Raw genomic sequence first — 15,400 nt, forward strand, 5'->3', positions numbered from 1 at the left:
AACATTCATTCACCATTAAAAAAATTTACCAACAAAAAATTCACTATGACTTTTATTTTTTTTTAATAATGGCATTAAATGTCATACCCAAGAATCATTATGGTCCATTGATCATTATGAAGTTTTTTGTGTTAAAAGATATTTATGATCATTATTATTATACTATTAAAAGACGTTCTTATGTCAAGCACGTGAGAATTTTCTTCTTTTTAATTATTATTTATTTGTTTATTTTTTATTAGTGAATGAAATGTTTTTTTTTTGGAAATTATGAGATTAAATGATATACACTATCAATGTTTGTTTTACACTAACATCCAGTCACACAATCAATTATCAGACACAATAAAAATAAATTTAATATAATTTTCGTTATAGACTTAAAATTATTAGCCTTTAAGTTTTTTATTTTTCAAAATATTTATTATATTAATTAGTTTGATTTTATTGGGGTATATTTTAGGCTTTCATCAAATATATATGTTGTTTTTATTGTAATTGGATTATTTTTTAAAAAACCTGTTTTAAAATACTTAAAATTTTCCTTAAAAAAATACTTAAAATTTACTGAAAATGAATTTAATAATGTTAAAAGTAATGCGGTAATTTATGGAATTGTGATTCAATTTGATTGTCTCTAAGAATAAAAAGACTCATCATTTGATCAGATTAATTATCCATTTTATGATCAATTTGGCTTCACCAAAATAAAGGGAGGTGGTTAATAATGTTAAAATAATCTTATGGGCATGGTTTGATTTGATGAAGGATAAAAAAACGGTTATATAATTTTTTATTTAAAAAATGGATGAATTGGTATAATAAGGGTTGGAGTACTTATTGTAGTCTCTAATTATATATCATTTTCCTTATTAAAATTCAAACATTTAAATATCTAATTGTCATTCATTTTTATTTTGATAAAACATCTTCTTTAATTTTGATTTAATGCACATGATGATTATAAAAATCGATTAATTTTTTTAGATGATTTCCTTAATAAAATAATCCATGATAAAAATACCAAAAATAGAATCTCATACAAATAAAAATATATAATAATCATTTCTTAAAAAGATAATACACCAAAAATGGAAATTCTAGTAAATAAAAGTATGTAATAATCATTTATAATTATAATACAAATTCCCACAACGATTCTTTAGAAAAAAGAAATTTTCACGACGATCAGCTTGTCATTAATTTCCACTTATAATTGGAGGTTCACCATAAATTTTATTTATTTTTTGTTCAATTTTAAATTAGTAACCACATAACATAAAAAAGTGAAAATTACCTTTAATTCCCAAATTTTCTATAAAGATGAAGTCCATACTTTGATTGATTCTATTCTAAAATTTTTGGTTGAGATACTTTGTTGCAAGTTTTGCTAAAAAGAACAACAATGAAATTAGGTCATGTTTCGACATCTTATTGGATAAAGTCAACCCAAAATTGCAACTTTAAAAAAATCATGAAAGAAACATGAGTAGAAGAGCAAAGATTGATATATCAAACATAATAGAAAGTCAATCCCATGATTTTTATAGGATTAATTCCCTATATGAAGTTAAAAACCGTTAATTTAGCGTCGGTATTTCCAAAAGTTTAATGCATTTCTTTTTGACCAAAGGGTGTGTACGCTTGTGCGAAGTTTTACGTTAAGCAAACAATTTTTTTCTAGAGATATCATCTCTCAGTTGTGTGCTTGACGATACTTAATTTGAAAAACATCCACAAATATATTTTTTTAAACCTTTGTTGCACTAAATATCCATAACTTTATTTTGACACAGATGCAGAAAGTCATTGAAGAAACATGGAACAATGTTACAAATAATGAGAGAACTAACAGAACAAAAATCATTGGGTTATTCAACATCATAAAATATACTCCATTCATTTACTATTATAAGAGGAAGACGAAAACCAAAGGATCGTATCATATAAGAAAAGAAAAAAAAAATAGTGGCTCGTCATTCTAGGGTTTGCCGTGCGGTTTCAATCAATTTGAGGTAAAAAAAATCGAATAATCAAATCAAAGTATGATCTAATGCGAAAGGTTTTCACAAAGGACATTCAAACATATGCAACGATATTAGATTTTGTGATTTTCAGTTTTTGTACCAATTTATGATTTTCTTTTGAATCGGTTTATATTCGAACACTCATAACTCGTCATTAGTGTGATTAGTTAGACGCTTGCAAAAATATCAATATTACTGCTAGCATTTTTACAATCTCAATGCAAATAAAACTACTTAAAATTCATTTAACATCAGACACTTTAATCAAATTTGTAATATATACAACTCTTAAAATATAAAGCTTGATTAAAATATTCTACTCTCTCCAAATTCTTTCTTTTGTTGAGAGGAACTCTACAAATCCATGTAGTCAAACTTCAATTATTGCATCTTTGCGCTTCATCTTTAATTGTATCTACATAACTAGAAAAATAGAACAAATCAATAAAATCCCGTTAAAACCAAAGAACAATTGGTCGAAGAGTTAAAGAAGAAAAGTTGAACAAAAAATTAGGTAAAAAAACTATAAAAATATAGAGAGATAGAAAGAGGATTAAAATATAAAATAATAGATTTAAATAAATTGCAAACCCAAAGTAGTCAAGAACCAAAAACAAATATGTAATATTTAGAGAATAAGGATGAAACACTATTTATGGGCACTATGAAGAAAAATAATACAATTTTTTTTAATAAAAAATGGATACAAACTATAAATGGACAAACATGATTTTGAAATAATTTTAAATTCTATAACTGAATGTTAAAATGATGTGAGGAATGGTGATGGTTGAAGTAATATTTATAAGGAAAAATTCAAAGCATGGTGAGATCCGAGAAGTAATGTTGAAATTATAAACAAATATCTATTAAATAGTGGTTAAAAGTATGATTGAACTTTTTGTACACAAATACTAATGGAAGAACGATTAGCACACATCTATGAACATTAGACAAATACAGGCATCAAACCAGCACTAACATGTCGACATCGTCAATAATCTAAGAAAATAAAATATTTGAATCCACTTACCTTGTTACACTTGAGACTATGATTTTCATCTAATTGATTTTTACTATATCATATCTTCGTGATTGAAAATATGATCGTGATTTAAAATATGCTACCTAACAACCGGAAGAGGAAAAAAAATGGTGTTAAAGCTTGGAAGAAACGTATGGAAAAGAAGAAGGATAAAAAAATATGTTCATTTTTTCAGGTTTGACTATGAAACAAATTAAAAAAATGTAATGAAAGTTAATAGCATTTACACGCCATTAAATCATCCATTTTTTAGTCAACATTTACGTTTTAATCACATAAAAATAAGAAGGAATATTCTTTGATGAGAGAGATGAAAAATGCTAGATGAATAACATTAAATGCTAGATGAAAAATATGATGCCAAGTGTACTATGGCTCATAGATGTATCCTTTTGTATTATATAGAGATTATATGATTTTTTCCATGATTATACTCTTGTATATTGTTGTGGGTGTATTTGGTCTGATTAATGAATACAACTCATTTGATTAATTACTGACAAATAAAAAATGTATAAACGGAGATAATTCAAAATGCAATAATATTGTCAAATGAAATTCAACATGACAATAAAAACAATTCAGTCAAGGAAAATAACTGAAATTATTGGGAAAAAAAATTCTTGAAGGGGGAATTAATGGAAAAGATCTCCTTACCTCTTTTACTTGATTACATTTATGCTTGAAATAACCGTTATCTTTTAAATCATCATCCTTTAGAAAATTTTGATTACACACGAAGAGAGAATATGTGAATCATCATCCTAAAAATTGTCACAAAATTGATTGCGCAAATATCACTATTTTTTTTATTACCACTCCAAAGTTAAAATCCACTTCGAGTTTGATCTCGACTCAACAGTGATGCATTTCTTCTTGTCTACCGATTTATTTCCCTCTCAAGTATAAATAGGAAAAATAAAGAATAAATCAAATATAAGCACCAAAAGAAAATATAAGAGAGAAAAATATTTAAAAGTAAAATAGCAACATTAGAAATAAAAAAACAAAAAGAAATGTTAAACAAAGAACATATGAATGTATCAAGAGATAGAAAAAGTAGTGAGTATTAAGGTATTAAAATAAATGAAATAGAAGGGGGCTGAAAGCGGTTATATTTGAACGTAGTAATAGCAATCTTTCATATACATTTTAATTGATACATGATGCATTTCTTCTTTTCTCTTGATTGACTTCCACATGTCTAAGATAAAAATCCGGTTGAAAACGAAAAACATATAAGCACCGGAAAAAAAATACGAATAAGAAAATTGCAAGATAAGAAATCACAATAAAAAGCTAATTAAGAATAAGAAATAAAAATTAGCAATACATAGAATGAGTATTGAGAGATAAAAGAAAAGAGAATAAGGTTGAAAATAGTGATTTCGAATGTGGCAGTTCTTGAATATAGCAATGCTTCCTTTATATACTAATTGTGGGTAGAATGAATCTTTGCATAAACTGTGAGATTGATTTCTTTGAAATCAAGGGTATTATTGATTCTACACTAATAGCATTGAAGACATTGATTATTTTTCTATAATAATTTAGCATGGAACATGGGATTGTGGCGATATATGAGGAGGAAAGTTGAAGAATGAATATATGAAATTTTTCTATAATAATTTAGCATAGAACATTGAATTGTGAGAATGAATATTTGAAATTTTTCTATAATAATTTTTTGAAATTAGAGTCGAAAAAGAAAAAAAAAATATTTAGTTTGGTCTGATCATACATAAAAGTGGTTTATGTTTTTTTTCTTCTAATCTTTATATAATTTAGTTTACGGTGATAAGGCAATATGGTTCTATTTAAATGTACATAATACATATAATTATTTCATTTTTAATAAATGGAATGAATGTAATATACACAAAACGTAATTAAGGAAACTTTCTTGATCAAATGTACAATGCATTGCAACATTTTTGTTAGAGGAGCAATAAATGCTTGAGAGAAACTTGAGACGCCACGTGTACTTTTGCCCAAAGATGTAAGCTTTTGTATTATATAAAGATTTATTGATCACATAATGAATTAAATTTCATTTCTTTCTTATAATCTTATGTGTATTTGTATAAATAAACTACCAACATAATAAGACCAACATCTATTGATCCATTGTTTATCAAGATTGAAGCTTCAAATTTTGGTGTCTACAATGGCAATGTTACTCCAAATATAGTTGGACTTTTATAAAGCTTAGTATCGATCCAAATATGGTTATATCATCAAGGTCAAATGCAGCTTTAAAATTAAAATTCACTAGAACTTATTCATGGTTGGTAAAGTCATTGGGTATGGAAATCATTGTCATAAACACTCAACTGCAAAAATTTAAACAAATATATAGATGTTACTATAACATAACATTAACATATTGCTTATTTGAAATAGAATCAACCTTAACTTAAATTGTTAGTATGAAGACCAAAATTGAACTTCAAAATTTAGATTAAACTTGTTTATCTTGATGGTAACACATACTATGTTTCTTTATAGTAAAATCAAGTAAAGTTAATCATAATCCTTTATTTTGCATTCACGTTATATAATAGTTATCACTGCAAATTTGATTATAAATTACAAATTTAAAAAAGTATAAGTTGTATAACTTACTATTCCATAAGATCTTTGAACACGAAATTAAAAAAATTCAAAGTCAATCTCCTTGGTTAATTTATCCAAAAATTATGTTCATCAAAATTTAAAACACACATTTAAGCATTTATACAAGTCTATAATATACTTTAAACAATAAATTGAATGAATATCTTTGATATAAAGTTGAACTTTTGTTTTAGGAAGAATATATACTCATAATTCAGAGTCCAACGATTCTTCATATGTCTAATCTCTAATAAAATAATTGACCACAACATTTACTATATCGAACCTGTAGTTGTCGACTGGTTATGGTAAACTAACATTTGATTGGTTATTGAAAATCAAATCACATTTTAGTTGTTTCTTAAGCATAAGTTTTTCAATATCATAGTTTAGCATTGCAGCCATTTCTTATGATCTATCAAATGTAAATGGACGAAAAATTAAAAGATAACTATATTAAATTAAATATGTGTTAATCTAATCAAAGATGCAATGTCACGATAAATACTAACCAACCAACCATAAAGTGGAGAAAAATATAAACCACTAAAAAAACCAATACAAAACCGCAAACAATAAATAGTTAAACCTAAAACCCTTACTTTTTCTATATTGGAGACCACAAATTTTTATTTCATGTAGTTTTCTTTTATTATTCAATGTAGGTTCAAGCTCATTATTAATTTAATCATCATGAAAACAAACCCAAAACACACATGCACACATGTGTCGGTAAGCAATTTTTTAAATATAATCACAACTCCCAGAAATAATATCAACAAAACTACTTAGCTACTTGCATAATACATGAACAAACACACTAAAATCACAATTTCTCAAACAAAATCACACATGCACAAGCACATTATGAAGCAATTAGATTCATATGATTGCATAATTAATTTCTATAACATTTAGCTTCTTGACCGCACATAGACATTAGTAAGCAATTTTCAAACAAAATAAATCAACAATATTAATTAATTAGTTGCAAAATATACGAACAAACACACTAAAATCTCAAACACAATCAATTATAATTATACAAACTAAAAAATATTGTTGCATGCAAATGTATGAAGTTAAATAAATTAATATTATCAACAATCTTAAAATAAAAGTTTATTTCAACATGGAAAGGTCAAAACTTTAAGTTTATATTGTACTTTTAATAAACAAAATAAATAAACCAACAAATCTTATATCAAAGCTTCTTGCTTCAAATATAGAGTCTGAAAAGTTAATTTAGTTGTTAGAGTACAGAAAGTCTAAAATGTTATGCAAGAAAGAAAAACTTCAAACTAGTTTACAAAGAAAATAACACTAGTTATTATCTATACACACACACGAAGGCTACGAAAGAAATGTTCAAAATGGCAAAATACCGATGTTTTTTTTACGGGATGTTTCAAACTTCATTTTTTATTAACAAAGTCATCCCAATATCTCGTCCACAAAAAAAAAGAACAAAAAATCCACAATAACAAATTAACTGAGATCATTCACAGCTTATAATATGTAAATTGATAAACTTATCAATTACAAATTAATAGAACAAGTATAGATGATGTTAAAATTATCTCATAAAAAAAGAGTTATGGAATATGTAACAAAATTATAATACTAAAATTTATTTACAATTTTTCATTTTAATCTCAATTTCTTTCCTCTCATAACATCATATGACATTTCAATTCACCATACATTTTGAAATTGGCTCTTATGTCATATCTTCCAAGGTTATGACTCCACGAGTGTTAACAGATTTTTTTCCTTTCACCACCGTCTGGTTCGATTAACGTGGTTTTCCCTTCTCCACACTGCTAGCATCTTTAGTGTGATTGAACACAACATAGAATCCAACTTCGGGTATTTTCTTTCAATTTCCTCCAAACTTGAGTCCTTACTTTTCATATAAAATAAATTTCTTTGACATAAATCTTGTCTTTTTTTATTGATATAAATTAACTACTAACATTGTAATACCAACATCTATAAACCCTAATGTTGACCAAGAGCAAGACTTCAAGTTTGGGTGTCCACGATGGCAGTGCCACCCAAAATGTAGTCGTGCTTTTTAAAGAACTTTCTTAAATTCAGTAATAACGATGCAGCTATAGATTTGTCATCAAGGTCAAATGTAGCTTTCACCTTCAAATCTATAGAAACTTCATCCAAAGAGAACTAACTTCATTATTGGTATAGACACGAGGTATGTAAATTGTTGGCATATATACTCAAGTTCAAGAATCTAAACAAATATATAGATGTTGTTACTTTAATTTAACATTAAACATATTTGAAAAACCTATGAAATAAAATTGAATTCATCTTACCTTTTTAATATGAAGAACATACTGGATTTCAACATTTGGATTGAATTTGTTAATCTTCGGTAACACTTATGTTTTGTTTCTTTTTGGAAAAATGAAGTAGTGTTAATCCTCGACTTTGTACATAAAGTTTATAATTGTTAACACAAATATATGAGATTCAAAATTTAAAATTAAAAAAAAGTATAAAATTTATAACTTACTGCACTATGATTTCTTTGAAGACTAAATATAAAATTTCCACTGCTTCCTTTGTTAGTTTTCTCAAAAAAATTGTTTGTCAAAATTTAAAACAAACATTAAGGATACCATGCAAATATATTTGAAATATGATTGAACTTTTATCAAGAATACTTTTGATATATGGTTGTACTAATGTTTCAACAACATGTACTCTCACTTTAGATTTTAAACGTTCTTCATTTCCCTGATTTTAGAAGAAACACTTGGTTACAACTTTCGCCAGTTTTTAGTTTATCAGAATCGATCAATAGTTATTGATCGATTCTGATAAACTAAAGTTGGATTGGTTGTTGAAAACCATCTCAGATTTTATATATTTGTTAAGCATGACTTTTCCGAAATCAGTGTTCAGAATTGTAGTCATTTTTTTCTGTAAAATGTAAATGGTAAAACAGAGAGTAAATGTATAAATGTTAAGAGTGACACATAACAAAGAGTAAATAAAAGTGTATTCTTAATGAACATGAAAGTGTACTTAACTCAAGTGTACATCATATAGGAACTTTTTTCAATATCTTTTTCCATGACCATATCTATCTTCAATTCATATCTAAACTTTATTTTATCTTTATGGAAGTGAAATTGCCTAACAAAAAATCATACAATTTATGCAATGAGATTAACGAGGAATTATGCCACTCAAAACTACATGAAAATGGGCAATACTCAATAATGGATGAAATTTACTGAACCTTCATTAACTGAAAACAGATAATACTCACAACTACAAGAAACAAAAGCACAAACTCGATATATTTGAAAAAGGTAATACTCACAAAATATACTCAAGTTCAAGAATCTAAACAAATATATATATATATATATATATATATATATATATATATATATATATATATATGTTGTTACTTTAATTTAACATTAAACATATTTGAAAAACATATATGAAATAAAATTAAATTCATCTCATCTTTTTAGTATGAAGAAGAAACTAAATTTCAACATTTGGATTGAATTTATTAATCCTCATGGCAGCACTTATGCTATATTTCTTTTTGGAAAAACAAAGTAATGTTAATTATCAACTTTGCACATATAGTTTATAATTGTTAACACCAATACATGAGGTTGAAAATTAAAAATAAAAATAAAAAGTAAAAAAATTATAATTTATTACACTATAAGTTCCTCGAAGACTAAATAGAAAAATTCCGCTGTCAGCTTCCTTTGTTAGTTTTCTCAAAAAATTTGTTTGTCAAAATTTAAAACAAACATTAAGGATACTATACAAATATATTTGAAATATGATTGAACTTCAAGAATACCTTTGACATATGGTTGAACTAATGTTTCAACAACTTGTCCTCCCACTTCAGAGTTTAAGAGTTTTTCATTTGTCTTATCGTGCAAGAAATACTTTGTTGTAACTTTTGCCATTTTAAACCCATAGTTATTGATTGATTATGATAAACTAAAGTTGGATTGGTTGTTGAAAACCATAACAGATTTTAGATATTTGTTAAGTATCACTTTTCCGAAATTAGTGTTAACAATTGTAGCCATTTTTTCATATCTGTAAAATGTAAATGGAAGAAAAAAAATGAAAGGTAAAATATATTAAACTCCATGAAGCACAAGATGGATTAATCTGATAAAAAATAACAACGTATAATAAATGCAAACAAACCAACTAAAATAGATTGTAAATGTACAAACAATATGTGTGACACATAAAAAAAAGTCAATAAAAGTGTATTCTCAATGAACACGAAAGTGTACTTAACTCAAGTGTACATCATATAGAAACTTTTTTCAATCCATACATTATTTGTTTATTTTCATGTTAAATACTATATTGTGTTTGTTTTTAGTAAAATTAATAAATGTTAAATATTGACTTATCCATACACTGTATAATTGTTACCACCATAAAATGAGATTAAAATTAGAAGAAAAAAAAAATGAGAGTTGTATAACTTACAATTACTGAGATAGATGTTTTGCATGTGTACATTTAAAACAAATATTTAAACAATTATACAAATATAAATATATTTAAATAATAAATCAAAGGAATACATTTGACATGGATTTAACTTTAGCTTTAACAAGATAAACTTTCAATTTGGAGTTTAACAATTCTTTATATGTCTTATCTTCGATAAAATACTTAGCTACAACTTCAGTATTTTTGAACACACATAGTTTTTGCCTGATTATGGTGAATTAGGATTAGACCAATTGTTGAATATCAAATAGTATTTGACATGTTTGTTAAACGTAAATTTTTCAATATCAAAATTTGGAAATGCAGCTATTTTGATATGTGAATGAAAGAAAAAATCAAAGGAGAAATACATTAAACTCAAAATTAAGAACAATATATTCTAATTCGATAAAAAAAATACAAAGTCGGGATAAATACAAAACAACTGACTAAAATAAAGAGAAAACAATAAAATCCACTACAAAAACATATTCACACAAGTTGAAAATAACATAAGAAAACACTGATGAATTACAATACAAAAAACTTTGCAACCACAAATATTTTCCATTTAAAAGTTCCTTTCTACCAATTATTTTATGCTTAATTTTGATTCCTTTGGTTAAAAATGTTAAATAATTTGATCAATTCTACCAATTTTGCAAGTGAATATATCAAGTTTCGTGCATGCATTATATTTTGGTGATTAGGTACCATGATTCGTTAAAAAGGAAGAAGGAACATGTGACATACTCAAGTAGAAAAATGATAAACATTTGTAATCGAGGGACTAACCTGAAACATAGAAGTTTAAGTGTTCGGTTACAAAAGAGAATTAAAATCAACAACTGCTACACTTTCTATGTTGATGATGACAAACTTTTATTACATATAGTTTCAATCTCTTATTCAATGTTGGTTTCAAACTCATTCTAAAGAAAATCATGATGAAAACAAAGAACACTGTTAAAACTAAAGTAAAGGAAAAGTCGAGTCATAATAAGATCAATCGTAACTAAAAAGGGTGGAAATCATGTTTGATTGGTCATTGTTTTGTACCAAAATAGTTTATGTCAAAATCAAAATGTACATATAATAACGCATAAAAGAGAATTAATAGCAAAAACTCTCAACAACACAACACACATACATACATACAAATGTTAATATACAATTTCTCAAACACAATCGAAACTACCCAAAAAAAAAGATTGTAAAGTTTCTCAATTACTTGCAAAACACTAAAATATAAACACACAATCACAACTACACCACAAAGCTTCATCTAAGCTATTAACATAAACCAAATCAAACATACACAAACACACACACACTAAATTTTGCACAGACAACAAACTATAAAGAGACAACAATCTCATTTTCCACCAAGTTTTGCCACTCGCTCCTACACACTCCAGCAAATGTGACGACGACTGATTTAAAGAGAAACTAAAACATTTATTACATGCAGTTTCCCTTTTCTGATCTATGTTGGTTTTGGACTCATTCTAAAGCAAATTTTCATGATAACAAACTCCCAACACACACACACACACACACACACACACACACACACACACACACCCCACACACACACACACACACACACACACACGCACGCATACATACATATATATGTCAGCAAGCAAATTACCATGAAAACAAACCCCCCAACACACAATCACACACCCTAACCCGCTCTAAAACACAAAACTTCTCAATTACTTGACTTGATGTAGTTTAGCAAATATGTGTTGTCATTTATTCATTATAATATATTTTATAAATCAATTATAAAAACAAATTTTGTTAAGAAACAATAAATTTAGAGTGAAGATCCAAGTAAATGATGTTAAATACAACTCACTAACATTCCTCTTTGATTTTTGCATACTTCACCATTATTGTAATAGGACCCCAATCTTTCCTATCTTTGTTGAACATTGCAGCATATTTTTCTCTCAAAGTGTAGTTTACAGAAATGTTCCTCAACAAAGAAACTTTTAATTAATTAGACTATCAATTACCAATATGTTACTTAATAGTGGAGGAAAAATGTGATGGTGTTTGTCATATTCCATATTCTTCATTGTAAAGTTAACTTTCAATTTTTTCAATCCTGCATTCAAGTAAGTGTATCCCATTTTATATACCATTCTTGTAACATTTGAATTTTTTTGAGTATATATCAAAAAAAAAAAAAAATATGTGTCTATCTACATAGTCACATTCAATTATTTAATCACGAATAATAAAAAAATTTAACGCCTACCATTTCTTCATGATAAGTTCGGGATGGATTTTTTCGGGACAAACAACATCATTCTTCACAAAGGATATTGTTAGATATAGCGAACGGTTTTGTGCGGAGAAAATTATGATAGTTAAAAGTGTATCATTAATAGGACTTTTATCATTTCCATCAACACATGTATTCCAAATAATACAAGATCTAATGCTCTTCGTGAAAAGTTCGAGGTGGATTTTTTCCGGACAAATAGCGTCACTCTTCACAAAGAATATTGCTAGTTATTGTGAACGGTTTTGTCCTGAGAAAATTATGATAGTTAAAATTGCATCACTAATAGGACTTTTATCATTTCCATCAACACATGTATTCCAAATAATACAAGATCTAACGACTATCATTCCTTCGTGATAAGTTTGGAGTGGTTTTTTTTGGGACAAAGAGCATAAACTCTTTCACGCAAAGTGTTCATAGTGTAATAGTTCACAATATCGTAATGTTAATTCACATAATCTTTCCATTATTGTCCCTTTTCTTTTTGAAAACTTCTTTCCATTATTGTCCCCAATGCTCCTTTAGAACCTTTTGTGGTTGCAGATCATAGTCATCATTATCCTCTATGCAACTGTATGCCAGCTCTTTTTTGTATTAATAATATGTCGGAGTCCTCTTCCTACTAAGAGGTTGTTCTTCATTCTTTTTTGACTATAACTTAAGGAAAAAGAACATTCTACTTTGTACAAACAAGAAAATGTGCAATTGGCCCTCACTGGTTGTATAAGATCGATACCAAGTCTTCTAGGTCACCTGAACGCTATAAAGTATGTCTCGTGATTCTCTTGACAAGGATATGAAGTGTGAAGAAGTTTTTAGTTACGTTGCCAAATTGATCACTATTACACTCTTCTCATCGTTGCATTTGGTCACCACTAACATATTTTTTAAATGGATGTTAAAAATGTTTTCTTGAATGGTGATTTTAAAGAGAAAGTGTAATCATGATCAAAGAAAATGTTGTATGAAAAAAAAATAATTTGTGAGCTCGAACAAGCTCCTAGTTTAGTTAATTCTCTATTATAATTGCATCTATCGGCTTTCATTCTATCTTCATCAGTATGCCTTGTTTCTCAAGTTTACTTTTTCTCGTAATTGTAATATAATTACTTGAGACGATGTTGATGTATTTACAGAGTTGAAAGGAGATGAAGAGCTTGTGTATTTTTCACCATTTCTAATTCTTGAGTTAAATGTGTTTACTATCCTTGAGATTATCTTTTTTTCTTAACCGTAGTGTATTGCCATTAGAAAGTTACTAAAAAATTATGTTTCATTTTCTTCAGGTTATAAAAATAAGCGCTTTGTGGAACAAAATCAAAATCTTGCTCTTTCTTTTATCTTCTAACGTAATTTTAGAATTATTTAGAATGGATTTTGGTGCTAAATTGTCAATTGTTGAAGCTAAGAGCAACGGCAAATTCAATGTGGTTGATGACATGCACATTTTTTTGTGGTTTAGGATTTCATTTTGTACCAATTTTCTGGGTTATTCTTGAAAAAAATCTTATGGAGCTCAAACATTGAACATCTAGAAATTTTAGATGGTAAGTTTTCAGTTTTAAAGTGTTGATTATAAACTTTCGCTGAGTTTGATGAAAGTTTGGAAGAGGAAAGTAGAGGAAGAAAAGAATATGGTGCAGAATAGCCACTAATGTTTGTGAATCACTGAGGTTACTGGGTTGCCAATTTTCTTGAGGTGCCATTTAGCCTTGGAAACGTTAGTTTTTTCCCACCATAGAAAAGCTTTTTCTGACCATTAGATTATGTAAAGAATGCATCTTTATCATGGTCTCTCAGTTCTCCTTGCCCCTCCACTCATTCTTCCACCACCATCTCTCTCCTTCATACCAACCAACCCACCACCAACAACACCATCTTAACCACCGTCCCAACTCTCCTTCCCTTGTCTATGATTTTATAGTTAGTTTAATTTCCTTGAGATAAAAGAAAAACGTGATCTGATCTCCACTCTTTTCCACAACAAAATCAAATCCAAACTCAATTAAAACCATGTTATGACAACCATATCTCTCTAATTTCTTTCTCCCTAATTGACAGATGAAAATATCAAACTTTTTTCTTCAATTCTTAATTCATCAATCTTCTTATTCCTCATTCACTTCTTTCTCCTTAATTGACAAATGAAATTTTGAAGAAATTGAATGTGCGAGAAATTTGGAGTGATGAGTTTGAAAAGATTTTTGAGGGAAATGTTTATGTGACGATGAATGTTGTTGTTGTTGTTATTTCCTGAATGAAAACTTATCGTTATTTGTTCTCTTTGATCTATTTTCAATTTCCAGATTTAAAATATATAGTCGATCTCATAGACTAGTTCAAACCTAAAAAATTATCACATTTGATTTTCTAGACATGTTTTATTTTTTGGGATCTGATTTTGTTTGTGTTGTTTGATTTTCATTTGATTTCCAGTAAGTTGAAAAAATGGATATAACATTGAAAGATTTGAACAGAAATTGAATATAACAAAGAAAAATATTACAGATCTGAACAAGACCAAAAAGAGTGTAAAAGAGAAGGAAACAAATATGATGAAGGCAGTCCATGATAAAACTTCTCGATGGTGGGAAACAACTATCCTTTCCCACGCTAAACCCCACCTTTTCTTGAAAAGGATAGATCTACCAAGTGTTTCAGAGATAGATTTCCATCAGAGAGAGAGAGAAGAGGGAGAGAAAGACACTGTACACACGCTTACAAACATCTTCAAAAAGTTTTCTAGTCCACAACTTATCCTACGCTGCTAAACCCAGGCATAACATAATTCATTCAATCTGACCATGACGTGACCAATGTTATCATCATCAGTTTTTATAATCAGATCACATGACCTGCTCTTCTAACCTCTTTTGTTCCACAAAATTA

At 27.6% G+C, this 15,400-nt stretch overlaps 1 long non-coding RNA gene across 1 annotated transcript; it reads right to left on the bottom strand.

Moving 5' to 3' along the window:
- Positions 1 to 2,246: 2,246 nt before the first annotated feature.
- LOC146933143 (uncharacterized) lies at positions 2,247 to 3,179 on the bottom strand. Its single transcript, XR_015008419.1, has 2 exons — positions 3,061 to 3,179; positions 2,247 to 2,450 (listed from the first exon to the last, which is right to left on the bottom strand). It is a non-coding gene; the product is annotated as an uncharacterized LOC146933143 (long non-coding RNA).
- Between the last annotated feature and the right edge of the window lie 12,221 nt (positions 3,180 to 15,400).

This window comes from Medicago sativa, chromosome 4 (genome assembly GCF_051527215.1).
Source record: "Medicago sativa cultivar Bolivia chromosome 4, Bolivia_mono, whole genome shotgun sequence".
Taxonomy (NCBI): Eukaryota; Viridiplantae; Streptophyta; class Magnoliopsida; order Fabales; family Fabaceae; genus Medicago; species Medicago sativa.